The sequence below is a fragment of the Anas platyrhynchos genome, chromosome 1 (genome assembly GCF_047663525.1).
Source record: "Anas platyrhynchos isolate ZD024472 breed Pekin duck chromosome 1, IASCAAS_PekinDuck_T2T, whole genome shotgun sequence".
NCBI classification, from domain to species: Eukaryota; Metazoa; Chordata; class Aves; order Anseriformes; family Anatidae; genus Anas; species Anas platyrhynchos.
This window is the reverse complement of record NC_092587.1, coordinates 109,291,814-109,311,791: the sequence shown is the minus strand read 5'-3', so window position 1 is coordinate 109,311,791 and position 19,978 is coordinate 109,291,814. Positions and strand designations below refer to the sequence as shown.

General features: G+C 38.0%; 2 long non-coding RNA genes across 3 annotated transcripts in view; one reads left to right on the top strand and one right to left on the bottom strand.

Annotated features, from left to right (window-relative positions):
* Positions 1-139: 139 nt before the first annotated feature.
* LOC119715600 (uncharacterized) lies at positions 140-5,321 on the bottom strand. Its single transcript, XR_005262837.2, has 3 exons — positions 4,737-5,321; positions 4,244-4,306; positions 140-1,113 (listed from the first exon to the last, which is right to left on the bottom strand). It is a non-coding gene; the product is annotated as an uncharacterized lncRNA (long non-coding RNA).
* The window catches only part of LOC119715599 (uncharacterized), a 30,257-nt gene continuing 13,492 nt past the window's right edge, over positions 3,214-19,978 (top strand). The window contains exons 1-4 of one of the 2 annotated variants that reach the window (XR_011804312.1): positions 3,214-3,837; positions 5,765-5,944; positions 6,979-7,091; positions 11,146-11,215. This is a non-coding gene — a long non-coding RNA (uncharacterized lncRNA). Of the gene's footprint in view, positions 3,838-5,764; positions 5,945-6,978; positions 7,092-11,054; positions 11,216-19,978 lie in introns of both variants that reach the window. The other variant, XR_011804311.1, reaches the window with a different exon arrangement.

Below are 19,978 nucleotides of genomic sequence, written 5' to 3'. Positions count from 1 at the left end.
ACCTCAGGATCATCGAGTCCAACCTCTGACCTAACGCTAACAGTCCCCACTAAACCATATCCCTAAGCTCTACATCTAAACGTCTTTTAAAGACTTCCAGAGATGGTGACTCCACCACCTCCCTGGGCAGCCTCTTCCAGTGCCTAACAACCCTTTCAGTAAAGAAGTTCTTCCTAACATCTAACCTAAAACTCCCCTGGCACAACTTAAGCCCATTCCCCCTCGTCCTGTCACCAGGCACGTGGGAGAACAGACCAACCCCCACCTCGCTACAGCCTCCTTTAAGGTATCTGTAAAGAGCGATAAGGTCACCCCTTAGCCTCCTCTTCTCCAGGCTGACACAGAGCAGTGTGGTCACCTGGTCCTTAGCATCTCTGCTCTGTGTCCCCTCCGTGGGGGTAAATCAGCGCAATCAGCCAGAAATCCATAACCAGAGATCCAGCATTGAGTTTATAATTCAAGGATCGTTTTTGTCCTGGCACAGAAATGAAATCATCAGGCTTCATCTTAAAAGAGTTTAGGTTGCTCGCACCACTGCCGAGCACAGAAAGCCAGGTCTAAGAACTCAAAAGTTCAAGCATGTTTTCAGAGTAAATTTATTCCTGGACCTGATCTTGTATTACCTTTTAACTTGAAATGTTCTCTTCACTTAATTTATTCCCCCCAAATACATTTATGAAATATTGTCATAACCCATCCCAACCTTCATTTTGCCAACACAAGTAACTGTTGTTGCCTCCTAGTTTATCTCCTAGTCATGCTCTGTCCCAAATTCATTCTGGTAAATTATTCCTTCTTTCAATATGGTGTCTGCAGATAGGCTATATGAGATTCTAGCCTGTGAGAAGATACTAATAGTGTCCTTTCAGTGCAAAGTCCTTGACTGATGCCTGGTAAAATTATCACATTTGTGTCAAAAATAGAACATGACAACAGAGATTAACATTAACCTGTTTCTTCTTCCTAAATTCTCTTCATTAGCATGGAAAGACAGGTTGCTTCAGGGAGCAGTAATGAGCAGGAGCCTCACTGGAGACAGTTTTGGGGTTTTTAATGCAAAAGGAAATTCAGTAGATGCTCCTTCATTTCATCCGTCTTCCCAATGATTTGCTTCTGCTCCAGAAGAACAAGTAGTTATAAAACCGATTAAGTTTACATAAAATTCCATTACTTTGGCAAAATGAAATCATGGTAAGCAGCAGAATTTTGCACTCTGTCCTTATTAGGGAAATTAATTCTTTGGATATATATCTTTTTAAATCTCTACAGGTGGTCAGGCTTTGGAGTGCAGTAGAAGGAATGACTTCACCATCTTCAGCTGTATGAATTGTTGGTTTTGGCTGTTTCATAGCTCATGAAAACTGGTTAATTATTATTGTTTGTTTTAATACTTATAAGTCCTTCTGGGTGAATTTTATAAAACATTTATTTTTATTGCTTATATAACTACCTAAAGTGTTTTTCTTGGTAGACAACTGTACTGTTTTTGCCAAAACAGATTCTATTTCAATTTGGGGAAATTGTTGGAAAGTTAATAGTCCCATTTTCAATGGTGCCCATGCCATGTTATTAAACTCAGCTTTATGGAGATGAAAAATTGTTCTTGACAGGAATCATAACCATTTGTTTACCCTAACTGAGCTGTATGGCCCTATCCCATTTGGAATTCAGTGCCGGTTCTCTCACACAGCAAGGTTTAACCCATAACTTCCTGGCTGCCTGTCAGCCCTCAGAGACCTCCATCATAAACTTCTCAAACATCTCGTGGCTGCTTCTGGCCCTCTGTGTCCTGGAAAAAATGTAGACTGTGCACACTTTTTTTCTGTGCACGTGAGGCAGTGGTGCCAGCAGGAGCTGCAGTGAGAGAGCTGCTAAGAGTAATCTGTAAGAAACCACTTTAACCTATGGAGTCCAGCAGGCAACTACATCATATAACCTCTTTTGTAAACTGAGCAAATGTCTTTGTAGAAGTAGCCAGGTTTCTTATGGTCAGTATTCCTAGTGAAAGGCTGTTACAGCACTTCAGTGCCATGATGATTAGAAACCTTGTAATTCTCAGCCTTAATGTGGTGGTGATAGGCTTTATACTCACTCATTCTTCTAGCAAATGTGTCAGCTTAAACAGGTCCTTTCACAGTTTTTGTTTGATGGATTAGTAGATGAAAAAAGGCTCTCATCAGCCTTTGTTTTGCTTCACTATGTAAGACGTGCTCTTAAAAGTTTCCTGTTATAAAACATTCTCTTCATTTCTCTTACCATGTTTTTTGTCTTTCTGCCTGTGGATTCAAGTCTGAATTGCGAACGTGACTTCACCCTGAACGTGACTTCTACAAAACATTCCCAGTAATGCCTTAGTGGTGTTTTGCAAAATGAACTGGTTTCTTTATCTGTCCCAGAACACCACAGGATCATGTTTGCATTCTCCTCAGAAAAGTGGTTTCTTACCATTTTGTGCTCATCTGTTTTTCCTTAGGCTTTTCCTCAATGTTTTCCAGATATAAAGTTGACTATAAAGCGAGAATTCTGTAGCATTTTATTATTTTTCCTAGTCTGCTCTGCATGTCTGTTGCTCATGTTCTGGTTGTCTTGCTCCTGTGTTTTCTCCTGACTTCATGCCCTTATCAGAGTGGTGGCAAGGATAGTGATAAAAACGCTAAAGTAAACTCAGCCCCAAGATCAATCTTTCAGGAAGCCACCTTTAGCGACTTCCTTTTAACTTGATACTGCCCCTTTTCAGTATGATGTATGAGTAGCTCATCTGTTTTCAGTTCCTTGTTCATGTTTCCTCTGCCAATGCTATCATCTCCAGCTTAGTATATACTTTTCCACATAACACCACATCAGAAGTTGAATGGGAGTCTGAGTAGATTCAGAAATGGAGACAGACACTGCAGTAATGTAGCAAGATATACTGCTGTTGCCATCATGGCCAAAATCATCACATGTCCTCTTGTTTTTAATCTCTATCCCAGTTTAGTGGTACACTGCTTCTTTATTTCTTGTCTTTTTGAAAATGTGTGCAAAACTTTTTGCTCTGTTTTAATATCTTCATTAAGATTATTTCAATTTGATTTAAACAATTCTTATTGTAGACAGTATTTCCTAGCTTCTAAGGCATAGCTTTTTACTGATCCATCTTCCCCCCCCCCCCCCCCCCCTTACTTTTTGACACTGCATATTAATAATATCTTTCTTGAGACAATTATTTAACCAGTTAGGTCTGAAGCATATTCTTACACATATGCATTCCCAAGTCTTTGGACAATTATTATTTTTACCCCCCTCAGATTACATTTGCCTTTCTAATTGCATTACTGAGTTCCCTGGCCATACCAAAGGCCACACTCTGGAGTTTATACTCCGATTAATCTTCTCCACAGATACTGTTACATGAGTCAGTGTTTTTTTTTACATACTGCTATTTCTTTTGTATTTCTGCAGTGAGTAGATGATTGAATCTTTGTTCGCTTCTTTACTTCCCTACTGACTGATGAAAATTCTTGCCCTTACATCATGACATTGCTTCAATACACCATGGCATGGTAATGTTTAATCACAGCTGTGGAATTTCTAAGTGCGCTATGATGACATACTAGAGAGTAAGAATGATAGTTACTTGTTTGTAGCCCTTCCTGAAAAAAAATCCCAGAGTGCATACTAAACTTAACAAACCAATTACGAACTATTATATTGAAGGAATTACATCACTCATCATTGAAATGCAGCTACCTCAGGGAGAAGGCAAGAAACATTTTAATAGTGTACAGAAGTATTTCAACACTTCAGGAGAGAAAATGAATAATACCATAATCAACTGAGCAGAAAGAGAAGGTTTAGGTAAGTAGTTATATATAATTATTTTAACTGGATTTAAGCCAGAAATCAAGGAAAAATCTGTTGCTAATGCAAAATAAATAAATAAATAGACTTGGGATTTTGAAGTCACAAACTATCAAGTCCTTTGATTTACATTACGTCTTAAAATACAACACCTCAAGCAGTAGAGATGTAGTGGAGCTTTCTTTTATAACTGAGTTACTAGCGTTGCCTCCTTTAGAGGTTAGGAATGATGTTTGATCTCCCCAAGAGACAGATTGGCTTCTTCAGCTATTTTAAGGGCATTTCTGCCTTCTCCCCGCGCCCCCCTTTCCCCATTTTTGACTGTTGAAAGGAAAATAAGACTAAGGATGTTTTTTAGCACTGGTAGCTAAAGAACAACCAGCAAGATAAGAAATTCACTTACTTCCTGCCTGCCAAACAGTGAGGTGCAGGATCATGACTGGCTCGATCATTTTGTCTCTCACGACTTTGAATGGAGAATTCAAAAAGAAAAGGAGGAAATAATATGCAGTTACATGTCAATATACTCATATTCCTTCATGATTATTATAAAAGAATGGGAGTCCTTTTAAAACAGTTAATAATAACATGGATTACTCTAGCCCCCATGTTAGTCTGTCAGCAGTAATCATGGTAGTCTAAAAAGCAACTTGTATTCCTAGTACATTTTTATCTGGAATCATCACCTACAGGAAGGTTAAGAGGTTCATTTAGCATCTCTTGCAAATAGCAAAACTGTAACACAGTCATGCTCAGTAGGCAAGGAATTTACCAAAGAAACAGCAATTTTGAATGTGTGAATGTATGCATACATAAAACAGACTTTTTTAAAAATTACATTATTAATGAAATGTGTACATCTGCAGGGAACAATGTGACATGGGAGAAAATCATACCTGCTAGAAGGTTATTTCTTCCAAGGCTGTATACAATAGAAAAGAATCTTTAGGCTACATATTCAGCGAGCACATTACAGAATGAATCAGTTGTCACTCTTCAGATCAGTTGCTGTCATAGAGAAATCAGTGAAAATCTGTTTAACAAATGCAAGAGATTAGCATTTAACAAAGCTAATATATGTGCATAAAAATACCTTAGGTTATAATAGGAAAGAAAATAAAATCAGAAATATTGTAATACTGTTATATATTGGTGTTTATATATATGAACACATATAGTAGGTATACTATTATATATATACAGTTATGTGATGTATATCTATACACATATAACATTGTGTATTTTTTTTTAAAGAAGCTCATAAATGGTTGATGGAAAGCTGTTGAAACTAGGGAAGAACTGACTTTCTGGAGAATATATTAGGATGCTTGAGAAGGGAAGAGTAAGAATAAAATGCGATTGAAGCTTATAAAACTGAATGCTGAAAATACATTGCACAGACTGAAGAAATAGGAACTTTAAGTGAGTTCTCAAGAACCCATAAAACTCACAAGTAAGAAAGACTTTTTTTCCACAACATGTAATTAAATAATAGAACTAATTTTCAAAATATGTACTTGAAGCCAACAGTTTGAAGCAATTTAAGGAACAGGTATTTAAAACATCAACCCTTTTGCTTCAAGGCTTGCAGCCATCCACAAATGGTTATTTAGAATAAGATATATTAAACAGTCAGGTTATTAAAAAAATATGCACAATTATGCACTTGGCTTTAATTCTGATGGGGTTATTCTACATTAAGAATGACTACTGAGAGTTGTTGATAGAGAATGAACATTTTTTGTTGATTCAACGAAGGACGTTGCACCAGGAACATTGGGAGAAACTCACTGATTCAATTTGAACTGAGTTATCTTAAGTTATTCTTGGTTATCCAAAGGATATCCAAACATTGTGAGAAAGTTTGAGGTGATATTTCTTAATCTTGCTCTTTCTGTAAAAAGTCTTTTGATTTAATTACCAGTTGAAGGAGTGACTTTAGTGGGGAGGAGGTCTCTGGTCCCACCTACTGCCTTGAGCCGACCCAGCTCTGGAAGCAGACCAGGCTGCTCAGGGTGTTCACCAGGCTGGTCTTGAAACCCTCTGAAGATGGAGCCTGGACAACCTCACTGGCAAACTGCTCCACTGCCTGACTCTCCTCAGGGTGAGAGCTTTGTTCCTTTATACCCAGCTCAAGCCTCTCTTGTTTCAACCTGTGGCCATTGTTTTTCATCCTTCCAGCACAGAACTGGTCCCCCTCAGTTAGCTGTCACCTAAAAACTTGCTTGAGTGTCCTTTATTATACAACACACTTGTTAAAACATCAGGAAAAATACCCACCCTGTAGAAGATTGTACCTTCCTCTGGCTGATAATGCTGGTACTGATTACATTGTCACCAATCTTAGATTAACAGGCCACAATTCTTGCATTTCTAAATGTTATTTTTCTTTTTATCTTTTTGTTTGGATGTATTATGAATATTTTGCCAGCACAGTCTTATCCATATTATTTTCTGGACAATGTAATGTGTTCAGATAGTCAGCGCAACTGTTATGAAACAAAACAAAATCTGCATGTAATTACATTTTGGGTGGCAGTTTTCCCTGTGTGTATTTTAATATGAAAATTTAATAAAGAGATATTAAAAAGGATTTTCATTTCAAAACAACCTTGAAATGTCTTTCATAATGACTCCATTACACTAATGATTCAAAAGGGGGAGTTTAGACAGCTGTCTACCAAAATTCTGAGTGTTGTTGCAAGCTTAATAGGTACTAGATAGAACATTTCATCAGGCACATCAGAAGGAAAATTTTCATGAGGGTTTTGTAAATAAAGCATCTTGACAGACCATAAGAAAAAAAACAGTGTGCAAAATATGTTGTCTCTATAGCTGTACATAACTGAGTATACATCATAGAAAATCAGGTCATAGGTCTTTGTATAAGGCTATTTTAGTAGAATTATTACAAGACAATCAAGACAAGACTGCCACTAAAATATTCTAACTTAATGCTAAAGACTATGGATTTGACTCCACACTTGCAATAGCTTTCTATAGAAACAAACATCTGCTAGCACTTCATGAATTATAACACAATCCTGTATTTCATGGATTTTGCAGGTTTTCAATTAACCTTAAATTTATTTAAACACATTTCCTTTTTTATTATTATTCTTATTTTTACTTTTTAAGGAGAAGTAAAAGGAAAAAAAAAAAGACAGAAAGAAGAAACTAATATAGAAAGTGAGAAGGAGCCTGAAGATTAGCTTCTTTCTGGCTGAAAGAACCTGATCTGCAGTCAAAATGTGAGATATGAGGAATTTTTTTTTTTTTTTGGGGGGGGGGGGGGGGCTCGTAAGGCTATATAATGTAACATTTTCATTGGACTGCACTCAAACTGGGTCTTTGTCCAGCAACAACAGTCTCCTTAAGCTGTCCATTTTTTTTTTTCACATGCACACCTGTTAATATATTTTAAAGGAAATGCTGAAAATATGTTACAAGTAGAGACATAACATATGTCAGTAAGAATAAATGAGGTGATTTAGAATTGTATTAAAAATCTTCAAGGTGCCTGGCTGGTAAGCCATGCTCTAAAGCATTGCATATTGACCTCATCTGGAAACAGGATGTAGCCAAGCAAGACAAATGGCTGCAACTGATTCTTGTCATTCCTATTCTTTGTGTAGCATGCTACACCTTGGCTTTGGTCTTTCACTGTGGAGTTAACATTTGTAAGAAATGTTGGAAAGCATTTTGTGGTCTATGGTGCACTGGGGCAAATGCAGTCAAAGCTCTGCAGGTCTGTGCCTGTTGCACAGTTGCTTGTAAACTTGAGGGACTAAACTCAAAACCCCATTTGGTCCCTTTCAACAGGGAATCTCCAGCTGGGAGAAAAGAGGAAAATAAGAGTGGGGATTTAAAATTGCAAAGGCTGAGAAGTTGAGAAGGAACTTACAGGGACAAATTTTCTAGCAAGAGGAAAAATTTTAAAGCACTTGGCAAACTCCACATTGAAACAGGGAAGTTATTTGCTTTAGAAAGATCCATATATTTTTTTGTATGGTATAAGATAAATGATAATTTTTTTTTTGTGTGTGTGGAATCTTTGTGTTTTCAACTGCCACTTGTATTGTTAAAAATTCAGAATATGCCAGGAGAGAGGTATTTAGGCACATTTGATCTCCTAGGGTACCTTTGTTGCCTAAAGACAAGGCCTGGTAGTATCTGCTTTTTGGAGACTTATTTTCAGAAAGCGTGGGGAAGTTTGCAGTCCTGAAGCAGGGCAACAACAGAGCTGATGGCTGCATTCTACCTAATTGTGGAGAATTTAAAGACTTCTAAGCCCCCCCAAATGCATACAGACGTACAAATTAGCAGAGTATCTACAGAAGTGGTACAGAAAATGATACAAAAATGGCAGTGTTAATTTAAATTCTAGACTGCCATAAATGCAAATGTGAATAGTAGTTATACATCAAAATTGCCATTAAGTTTTTCACCTAAAGGGAATAGTGCACATCTTGAAGTAAATGTTCCCTAAATTATAGGCACTCTGTAGTTATCTATAATACCCTCACTTTACAAACAATAGTGTTTTGAAACATCACTTTCAAAACTGTAATAAACTTAACAGATGTTTAATCAAACAAAAATGTTGAGACATATTAATAAGCTCTGTGAGATAAAATTAGGGATGGGAAACAAAACCTGTAAATGGATACATAAGCAAGCTCACTATTTAATAGGTCTACAACAATTGCACATCTAAGAAAAAATGTTATAAATACTTTCTGCCTGTCATAGCTCAGTACATATGTTAAAGAAACCAAGACTAATCAAACTCTGAAAGATGGGCTGGTGGTCTGATTACCTAATTCACCTGACTATAATTAATTCTTCTAAAATATGCTAGACATTATGGTTAAAACTATCAAATAAAAATCCACTTGGCCACATTTTTTTCATTTACAGCTTAAAATAACAATACTGACCTTGGCGTGAGGTAAGTTCTTGAGATTAATGACCAGCTTGGGTTAATGATCCTTGGCTGTGCTGCTGACCTTCATCTCCTCCCAGCCAGTCATTAATCCTCAGGAAATATACTGCACCTTGATAGTTATTACTTAGATAGCCCATGTGTAAACCTCAAGAACCGTGGCAAATATGTAAGTGGTATTTCACTCACAGAACTCTTACAGCAGAAAACAAGGCAAAAACAGCTTCCAAACTTCTAAGAAGGAGAATGGCAAATCATATGACTTTGGTCAAAGTATTAATAAGAACCTTGCATTCATTGTGTGCTGTTTTCTCTGTATGAGTCCTGAAGCAATTATTGAAGAATACTGCTGAACATGAAAAACGTAGCATTTGGCATTGATTGTCTAGTTCAGGCATTTCTAAAACAGCGATCAAGTTTGTTTTTAAAGGCCAAATACAATATTTGACCTTGATGTAATTCTTCAAAGTACCATTCATTCTTCTTTCACTGAAATACTGCAAATCAAGAAAATGCATTTATAAATGTATAAAATGAGTAAGAAGGAATTCAGGTATTTGCTCCTCAGTTATTTTTCCCTGTCCACCTGTCACATAGTTAATTCCTGCACTTAGCTACAGTTTAGAGATGGAAATTTGAGGCAGAGAAAAGATGTGATTTGTCTAAGACTTTACAAATATCCCCATATGAAGTTACAAGTGGAAGATTAGATTTTTTTTTCTAGTTAACGCTGATATGTGTTCATTCCTGAAGACCATTTTGCCCTTTCTTTCTGTGCTAAAGATCGTGTTCCTGATGACAGTGTGAAAAACTGAGCTGCCTTTCCTAGCACAAAAAACATCAGAGTTCCAGGTTTAGTAACAAATAGGAAGGAGAAAAATAAAAAGAAAGTGATACAACATTCCTTTCTAGAGATTCTTGAATGGGTGGTTCTGGAAAAACAAAGAAACAAGCAAAACCAAAAGCCAGTACCGTGACTGAACTTGAAGACATAAATACTTCATAACGTCAAATCTTTCCCGTTAGATTTGGATCTAGCTGGGCTTCCTTTTCCCCCAAGAAACAAATACACTGCTCCCATGGCAGAGGTGACATGGCTGAGCCCAAAGGCGCCACAAGCCTGGTGGCTGTGCACAGGATGCCAAAGCACAGTCCCTGCCACTGCATCTTTCTGCCACTGGCACAGAGATGTAATTGGCAAAGAAGTGCAGTAGCCCCAGGCTGTGTGCCTCCTGCTGAAATAGCTTATAAATAGATAACTGTGTGCAATGCAGTATGGCAGGTAAGGATGAACACAAAATTTACCCTGCTGCTAATGCTACAGTAAGAAGTCATAGCTGGGGAGGGAGGCTTGTTCTCCATCTACAAGCATCTCTGTGGCAGGAGGAGCAGGAAAAAAACAAATTCTGCAGTCATCTGACTGAGGATAAATCCATCTAGTAGCAGTCAGGGGCCAGGTGTGGCAAGGGCCACTGCAGCTGGGAGAGTTATGGGCTCCCTGCAGGCCTTTTGAAGCTAGCTACTCTGTACTCAGACCCAATGAGACACCCGTTGGAATTGGAAAAACAACAACAAACACCTGTGTTCTTAACCCTTAGGCATTACTGATACGTTTGTAAAGGGTTTTGCAAAGGAGACAGAATCTTATTCAATTTGTAATTGCACATCAACTTACATCATATTTCATTCTTTTTGCCTTTCTTGTTTCATTTGTCTACCTAACTAGGCCATACATTGCCTACCAGCAGTGTTCTGGCTAAAGAAAACTAGATGAGAAGCTTTGGAGAACAGTGGTACTTTAACCACCTAGAAAGATAACCTTTGAAAGACATTTTTTTTCCCCATAAGCAATTGATTTCATTGTCTTCCCAGCACTCCTAGGTCTGCCAGTCTGAAAGGAAAAAGCAAAACCAAACCAAACCAAAAAAACAAAGCTAGGAATAGAAATAAACCAGCTACTAAATGTTTTATTTCCACTGCCGTTTCTGGCTCTGTGCAGATGTGGACTTAACAAGCAAAGGAGTGGTTTTCCCAAGAGAAGCAAAAGCATCAAAATGCAGTTACTTTATAAGGACTGTTGTTACAGCAAAAACATTTTTTAATGAGAAGGAGAAGTCATATTTCTTCACACACTATATATAACTTTATAAACCCTTCCTTTGAACTATTTGCATGCAACGTAAGCTGCATCCAAAGTTAACATTTTATTAAAAGTTTCCCTTCCATGTTTTCATAATACACAACTTAAAACCATATGACTTTTCTCAAGGTCTAGGAGAACTTTACCAAGATAAAATGAGAAGAACTTCAGAAGTTAGTCAAAAGTCTGATTTTAATGCAAATGTGGTTCCTTGTAATAGAGTGGAAGAAAGAAGGGAAAAGATCAAGAACTGCCAGAGTTTATATCTGCAGGCCCTGTGACCTGATGAGGTAAGGATAAAAATCTTCCGTCAGTGGCAAGATGTTCAGAAAAAGAGATGGTTTCTGCTAAGGATGTGTTTTCTGAGGGCAGCAGTGGATGCTTGTGGGTCAGCTATGTGGCAGCTTGTTGCTGTAACAAGGGACAAAAAGCAGAAGATCTGCAGGAGTCAGACAGCCTGACTGCTGGAAAAAAGGAGGAGTGAGTGGATGAATGAACGAAGAAATAGACAAATAGATACACTCCATCTCAAATAAACTGCAGCACCATTGCAGTATACCAAACAGCTTGATGCACATAGTGGACTACCAGATAAGATGCAGATTTTCTTTCACGGAGACTGAAATGTGCAAGTAGCAAAACTTAGTTGTCTCATCTGTTCCATAACATAAACAGAAATGCTTTTTTCTCCATATCTTCTTTGGTCTCATGACATTTCACTAAGATAAGCTTTATCTATTTTTTTTATTCAAGTATTTTTTTCTGATGTCACACTGACATTATAATACGAATGACATTTTTAGAAATGTCAGTGATACAGACAATAAATGTTAATGACTTCTCTAAAAGTCAAAATTATGCATGACTTGTCACCTTTTCAATACTTTTCCATCTCTGTCTGAATATCCCATATCTGAAGCAAACGTACTCAAATATTTGGTCATTAATTACTAGCAGCTAGCTTGAAAAGACTTCTAGAAATGAAGAGCTATTTAGACAAGCAGACGATGTACTATATACTTTTGGTATCACAACAAAAATTTCTTTCTTTCCTCCTTGCAGAAAAGGAATATATGAATGAAGAGCTTTGGTTATTAAATACATGCAACATCGATACATTTATTACTGACAGAAGTAGCTCAGTGCCAACTGAGATTTTCCAAAGTCCTTACTTACAAAGGACTTAAGGATTGTTTCGTGTAATTATGCATTAATGGCAGCAATTTGATGATGTTTATTAAAAGTACATTAAAGGAAGAAGATGCAGAAGATAGAATAACTGTGGTTTTAATAGACTAAAAAACAAACAATCCAATATATTTTCCCACGAGAAAATACAGTAAATGATCGAGCAATTAGACAACAAAAATATAATACATAGTGTTAGGACATTGAATTAAAATTGCCTAGATGAAATTAAATTTTATATACCTTAACTTTTGAATGCTTCATTTCATAACCTTAGTTTTATTTTAGTGTAGTTAAATTGCATAATGCAAATTATAAGGAAGAGAAGAATTTTAAAGGAAGAAGAGAGTGTTTGTATATAAGTTACTATTTATGTGTGTACATATACATATGTGAATTATAAAAAATCACCAAAAACCTGCCATAAAGGTAATGGACATCCCTGCACTAGCAGTAGTTAGTCTGAAGATCTTCATGTTGATATTTTTCTTCTTTGTTACTGGTGATGTTTTACTGCTTCTGAAAGCCTGCTCCAAACAGTACAGATAGATTTCATATTCTCCCTATTATAATCTTGTTTATTATTCTTTGCTGTGAGGAATTCACAGAACAAGAAAGCAAAAATATGGCAGGAAAGAAGATACAAAGGAATAAAAGAGAATCTCACCTGACATCTGAGTGTTAAAGCTGCGTTAATACTAGCAATTTATTCTGGAACTGTAGTGTGTTTTTACAATGACCTGATTGCCTCCATTTTACCATGCATTGATGCAGCTTGTGGAGAAGTTTCAGTCTGTGTGAATGGGCATCACTTTAGAGGAATCTAAACTGGAAGCTTCTCATCAGCATCATGCCAGACCTTGATGGGGATACCATAAGACAGGGTATAGGCTGCATCCATTTGGGAGATCCTCCAGGATTCCTGCTCCCTGCTCATGTCCACTACTGTCCTGTGCCAGTGCTCCTGGGAAATGTGCATATTTCTGTACATTTTGTACCTTTCACTTGCTAAGGTGATGGGGTGGGAGGGGAGTGCTTGAGGGTTATGGAGTAGTTGGGGCATTGGGCTTATAGCTCTGGAGAAGTGAGCACATCGCAAGTCTGGCTGCAGACTCGCTTGCCTTTAGAAATAGTCCCCCTGGGAAGGACTGAGCTGATGTGGCCCTACCAGATATCTCTTTGCAGATGCTGTGCTGAGGCCTCCTCCTTGCCCTGAATGCTCTGGGTGATGGCTAGGGGAATGATGCCATGTCCAGAAGTGAAGTGCAGCTGCCTAAGGCATGTGAAAGACATGCTCGGGCTGAAGGATCTTTGAGTGTTCAGTGGTCATCAGCTGAGGAATGGCAGCCAGTCATGGCAATGCTCTTCTCCACCACCACCTGCATTCTTACAAGCACGAGTTACATGGCCACCCACCTTCAGTGCCAAGCACAGCAGGGGTGCAGGCCTGCCTCTTGAAATCTTTGCCCCAGGCCCTCCATGGAGACTCAGCATGGCACTGAGCTCACCCCTTGGCTCTGAAGGACTGGAGGCTTGCAGGAGCACAGCAGTTCATGTGCAGGATTGCTATCATTCCTGGTTTCAGCAGGCAATCCTTGGATGAGTCCTGGCAAGGGTTATGTCTTCCCTTGATTTTTTGGCCCATTAATGATGGGCTGTCACTGCCTGTGGGGCCCTGGGACCACCATGCTCTCTCCTCCACTGCTGTGGGGAGATGGGTGGGAAGCAGCTGCCAAGAGGTACTGCAGGTAGCTAGCTGCGTGTTATCCTGGGGGAGGCAGCCTGTGGTGGTCAGCACCACCCTGATAGCCAGTAAGCTCAGACCATGCCTTGGACCGGATGGGCAGTAGCATGGCACAGCTATCCAGTAAGATGCCCCTACTTTGTCTGAAGGCACTGCCAACTCACTGGATCAAATCCCTGTCTCCGGCTAGGTACAAGAGGAGATGCCTGGACAACAGCATAAGAACAGGACAAGCATGAAGAGACATTGCTAAAACATCTTCTCATCTTCCCATACCTACAAGTGATGAAAGGAACTGTAGTTTTCTGACTGACTCTTGTTGCCCAAAATTGCCTGCCTGAGCAGCATCCATCCAGAATACCTAAACCAGCCTTTCCCTTCTGATGGTGGGGGAGGAGGACTGTCGCAGCTCTGGCACAGGGAGGGGCAGCTTTGGGCTCTCTCTGGATGACCATCTGCAAATGTTGGTGTACGGAAGCTGTAGAGTGGGGAGGGAGAAGTATGGGGAGGGTTGCACTTCCTGCTGAAGACATCCAAAGATGTGTGGAGTATTTGACACAGTCTTGGAGAGGCCTGTAGCATTAGGGCCTATACAAGGGCCTGACTCGTTTTCTGGTGAAGCAGTAGCAAAGATCCTTAAACCTACCATTACCTAAACCATTAAACCTACCATAACCACCTCCATCAATATGAGGGGATTAGGCAGTCCATTCCCTCATTTACAGCAGAATCAATAGCATCATGGTTGTTCTTGACAGATACCTATGTGGTATGTCCTTAAAATATCGATGATGTAGACTCAGTAATCTATTACAGGCAATCTATTACAAGGCAAATAATAGGCAATCTATTACACTTCCACTTTGTCCTTAAAATTAGAAAGCTCTTTTCAAAATGCCTACTCTAAGTATCTTTCATTTGAATTTAAGCCTGACTCCTTGTTGTCTTCACCAAAGACACCAAGAAAAGAAATTACTCCTTGCAATCAAAGTTCATTATCATGTCTGTCACTTACATTACCTACCTTTGAGTTATCTGTTAAGGATTACATATAAATATATATTTAAATATATTGTCTTTAAATAAATAAATAAATACTGAAAAGCATTTTACTCAAAGGTTACGTGTTAAAATCTACAGCAAGGGCTGTACAAAAGCTCCTTTGCAAATACAACTATTATGTAGCGCTTAATTACTTGCTACCAATTTGAATAGATGCTGCAGTTAAATATGGTCACACCCGATTCACAACATATGTGCCAGAACAAGAGAAAAACAATTAGTCCTTCTGTTCTATTCAAATCACATTTACTGTGGAGAAAAAAAGTTTCTTTCTCCATGCAGGAAGAGTTCTAAAAGGGATTCTTTTTCTCTCTAGCTATGCCAACATTCCTTTCACATTAGGAAACTTGAACAGATTTAAGGCCTCATTCAAAGCACAGTTTGTAGTACAAACATGCTACAGTTGTCAACACACAATGCACAAACACATGGGCAAAAATAGACAGTGGAGCGGACGCGAGCCCTTATTGCTAAACTGCTTGTGGGAGGGGGGAATAAAACTATTTTTATAAACAGCCAGCCAAGCTCTTCGAATTCTCAAAAAGTCTATATTTGGAGTAATTATATGACTATGTTACATCTTGGCTAATTGTAGCAGTCATGTTAAATGATTAAATTATTCAGCCATTTCCCTTTGTGTGAGAAATGGCCCCAGATGGTCACCCTCATCCATTTCATACCAGCACAGTGCAGCAGCACTGCTTATTAAGAGCATATGGGGGAAATATTTTAAGTGCAGTGTAAGTAGCTTTATACTATAGTTCATTTTAAAGAAATAAACAAACTGCAGTAATGCCTTGAATTTTTTATTCCACAAAAGTTCTATAAAATTCTTGTTATATCCGGGCCCTTACAAAATAATTTGAGAAGCTGGCAAAAGAAAGAAGTGTTATAAAAACAAATCACTGTTCTGTATCATTCACAACATAAAAAGTGGTTAAACTAATGTTACCTATAGGATTTAAGGTATACACTCAATAAAAAAAGTTCAGTCTCTATAAAATACAGTTTACCTCAGCACACTTTTGCTTCATCTGCTTGGATTCCACAGGTTAGATTTATAACACAACCAAGGAGACAAGAGTTATTATTGAAATTCCACCTGTCCCCAGTGGTATGTACCCGAAAACTATGCCAAGTCTAGCATGATGTCAAAATGAATTCCCTCACACAAGAGCAGAATTAGCCTAAGTGCAACGATTTGATATTATCCAGACACTCTTAGAAAAGGGAGAACAGCTAAACTGGGCTGAATTTTGATCAGGGAAAATATTATGCAAAAATGAGGTGCTAAGTTTTGTTCTGAATATTCATCTCTGACAAATATTTAATCAGTCTTCTCATTTAGTGCTTAAGTGCAATGGTGAACTGTTTGTGCAATGGGGTGACAGTAATGTATATACAAAGCTATCTTATTGCATCCTAATCAAACAGTACCATAACCTCTAAGTGGTTATGCAAAGCATTAAAGACAATATTCATGGAAGAGCTCCTGGAAGGCTTAACATCAAAAAATGACAGAATAAAACCATACTCACACAGTATTATTGCAATGCCAGTCCCAAGCTGGTATTCAAAGAAAACAAAAATCTCTTTTCTTTATTCATCCATTGGTGGCCATGTGTACTACGGTATTCATGTATGCTATTTTTTCCATAGCATGTCTGAAATAGGAACCATTTGAAAGACAGTTCTGGATTAGATTTTCCAAGTTTCCTTACATTTATCCTTAAAAAACAAACAAACAAGCAAACAAAACAAAAACAAAACAAAACAAACAAACAAACAAAAAAACACGTTATCTACATATAAGTTGGCAGAGAGGGGAGTTTGAAATTGAGTGGTTTTTTTTTGTTTTGTTTTTTTGAAGAAATATTTGGAATTTGGTGTCTTTAAAAGTATTATTTCCTGTAACTGGATGTTTAATTTCAAGAAGATGATCCGTAAAGACTGCAGACTTAGAAAGTCATCCCCTAAGGCCCCCTTAGGAGGTGAAACTAGCCTTCCCTGGGAAGAGGTCTCTCTGCATGGGTGAAGGGACACTGAAGGAATTAATTACAAGGGTAACGTGGGTGTACGTGGTGAAACTGCTTTGTGTGTGTGAGAGACCTTGCAGAGGGAATATCAAGAGCAGGAATGGAAATACACCAGGATGAGATTTGAGTTAGGAGGTTCAGTAGAAAGTGTGAATAGATCTTGAAGAGGATACAACCTCTCTAATGGTAATTAAGGGAACAGTGAGAGTGCCAACCATTAGCACAAGAGTCTACAGTACCCTTTAGTGGCAGTTGTTCCTGATATTAATGGAGAAACAGGTAACTAATTCAAGGAAAAGCTGTAAATGGCATGGTGTGCACAAATCTTTTGTAAGACACAAAAGATTGTCACCACTGAGTGATTTAATGGATGACTTCTGTAGCCTATTGTTTTGTATTCAATTGCTGAATCATCTCTTTTAGTGTCCATGAGGTTTATTAAGGTCAATATTTCTTTCTGGTGTCTTATTGCAATTGAATTAATTAATGTAATCCTTAATATACAGATTTTGAATGGCTATTTTTTTTTGCCCTGAAAAAGACATTTAGGTGAGGATTTTTAGTATCAGCTTGGGCAGATTTGTCAAAAAGACACAGAACAAAAATAGAAAAAAAAAAAAAAAAAGGAAGAAAAAGCTCCAGTATTCCTTGGCAGATGAATCTATAAAGGCAAAGTGTATCTGATGGTTGTAAACAACTTTTAGTGTTCTTTTAATGCACAGATTGGCAGAACACTGTTGTTCCTTGAGAACATAAAATACATATGCGTAAATATTGGAAACATATTGTAATTAAAAATGATGCTTTATTAATAGGTGGTTTGTGGGCTATGTGATTCTCCACCCCTGCAAATTACAAATAGTACAAACAGCCATGCTTCGTGAACTGAAACGGTACCAAGAAATTCAACATAAGTACAATCCATGACATATTCAAATTGGGAAAAAACATCTGTGTGGATAAGTGTATAAACATGAAAATATATGAGATTTTGAACTGAAACTCCAAGAATCTTTATTTCTAAAAATGCAAGTTTCAGATTGAAATCTACATAATTTCCTTAGTAGCATTGTACATGCAATCGTACTTTAAAACTTCTTATGAAGGCTCTGGTGAGACTTAATGTTCTGAGGGACCTCCCTTGGTAAGATTTAACATTCCTAACACAATGCCATTACCCAGGCAGTAGAAGGTGCTCTTGTAACAGCAAACGAGGTTCCTTCATTTGACCGGTTAGAGCTTAAAATTATTCTGCCCCTCATGTAGCCCAGTATTTCAAAAGCAATGGAGCCAAATGATTGCACAACCTAATTGTTTTTAATCAAGCAAGATCAGTTGAAGGTTTAGAAATTTTATATATTATACATACATACACACACACACACACACACATACATAAATTCTTTTCAAAAAGTTTCAATTGGTCTCTTGGATGTCTTAAGGCAAAGATTTCTAAATTGTGTAAATATATCCGATTATTGTTAGGATTGCATGTGTTTTTATGTATGAGGAATGGTGTGAGGGACTTGGCTCAGAACAAGTAAATAAATGTCAGTATCACACACGTACTTCATGCAATACTAGTGTTGACATAGACCCTATGGTTTCAGTATGTAACAGAGGCAAGTTTGCAGGATTTCATCACTTTGCCTGGGAGAACAAGTAATTGGATAATAGTTTTCCACGCATTTATTCCAGGTCTTAACCTCAGATAGATCTTTCCATAGAATTTAAACACTGGCTCAGTCCTTTTCCTTAAGCACCACCCAATATTCTGGTACAGTCTGGCTCTACATGACCACTTCCAGCACTTCCACCATTCCCTTACTCTCCTGAGAGTTCAAGTATTCAATAAATTCTTCAACAGAGTAACTTCATGGTCTGGGGACTTACCCCCACTGCATTTACTCACTTTCTCAAGTCCTGTATCTCCAGCAGCTGTCTTGTCCCACATACCAGGAAGTTCTGACAGCTCTGATGGTGAAGAATATTTCACTTTTAAATAGAGGAGAAAAGGTAACTTCTACTATGTTTAGTTCTTCTTTGTATCCTTTAGGAGTGATCAGTGTGAAATAACTTTCACTGTTTCACAGGGTCAGCTGTAACTGCTTTAAAATCTGTGTCTTCAGTCTTCAACAGTAAGAGCTGTGTTTTGGTGGTTAACAATAATGGAGGAAAACTCAACCATTTTTTAGTTGTTTTAATACCATATCTGGTTGCTGAGAGCATATTTATATTCAAGCATTGCTTCAGCTCTACAAAATAGCCACAGCTTTCCAAGTAATTTATATCTCTAGGTAAAAGGAAGCAGGCAATTGTGAAAAGAGCTTGTGACTGAACAGTTGTTGAAGCTTTCTGGTTCTGATAGTTGGGACATGGTTCCTGACACTCAGAGAATGATGTTTGTGGAGGAGAAACAGCTAAGTAACACATCTTAAGTTAGCCAGAACATTTAAAAAATGTTAACATTTTCTTTAGACTTTAATGGAAGAATTTCAGTTCATTCCTCCAAGATCTAAAACAACTTACAGCTGTTACTTTCTGGAGGAAGACGCCTCCAGTATTCCAATTCCGACTATACACAGGAAATACTCATATATTTTCATTCACATCTTAGTACCAGTACACCAAAACTACCATTATTATTTGTCTCCCTCCACTTCTTTTTTTTTTTTTTTTTTTTGGGGGGGGGGGGGGAGGGGGAAGGGGAGTGGGATTTTAATAGTTCATGATGCTTCCCTGTGTGAAGAAAGTACAGTGACATTTTATTAAGTTTCAGTCTGCCAGAAGGTTTTAGTGTTAACTTGATATACGTGAAATTCAAGCTAAAATGAATTCTTCTAATTTTGTACCAGAAAGAAAATGCTGTGAACTGCGATTTTATGGGCTTAGCAGGTAATCAGAGCACCCTGAGTATTAGGCCTAGGATGTACTGGTTGGGGTGACTACATTTGTATTCACCTGTGTAGCTAAATGCAGCCTCATTTTCAGGGGGTGTTCAGGCACCTGTAATGAGGCAGACC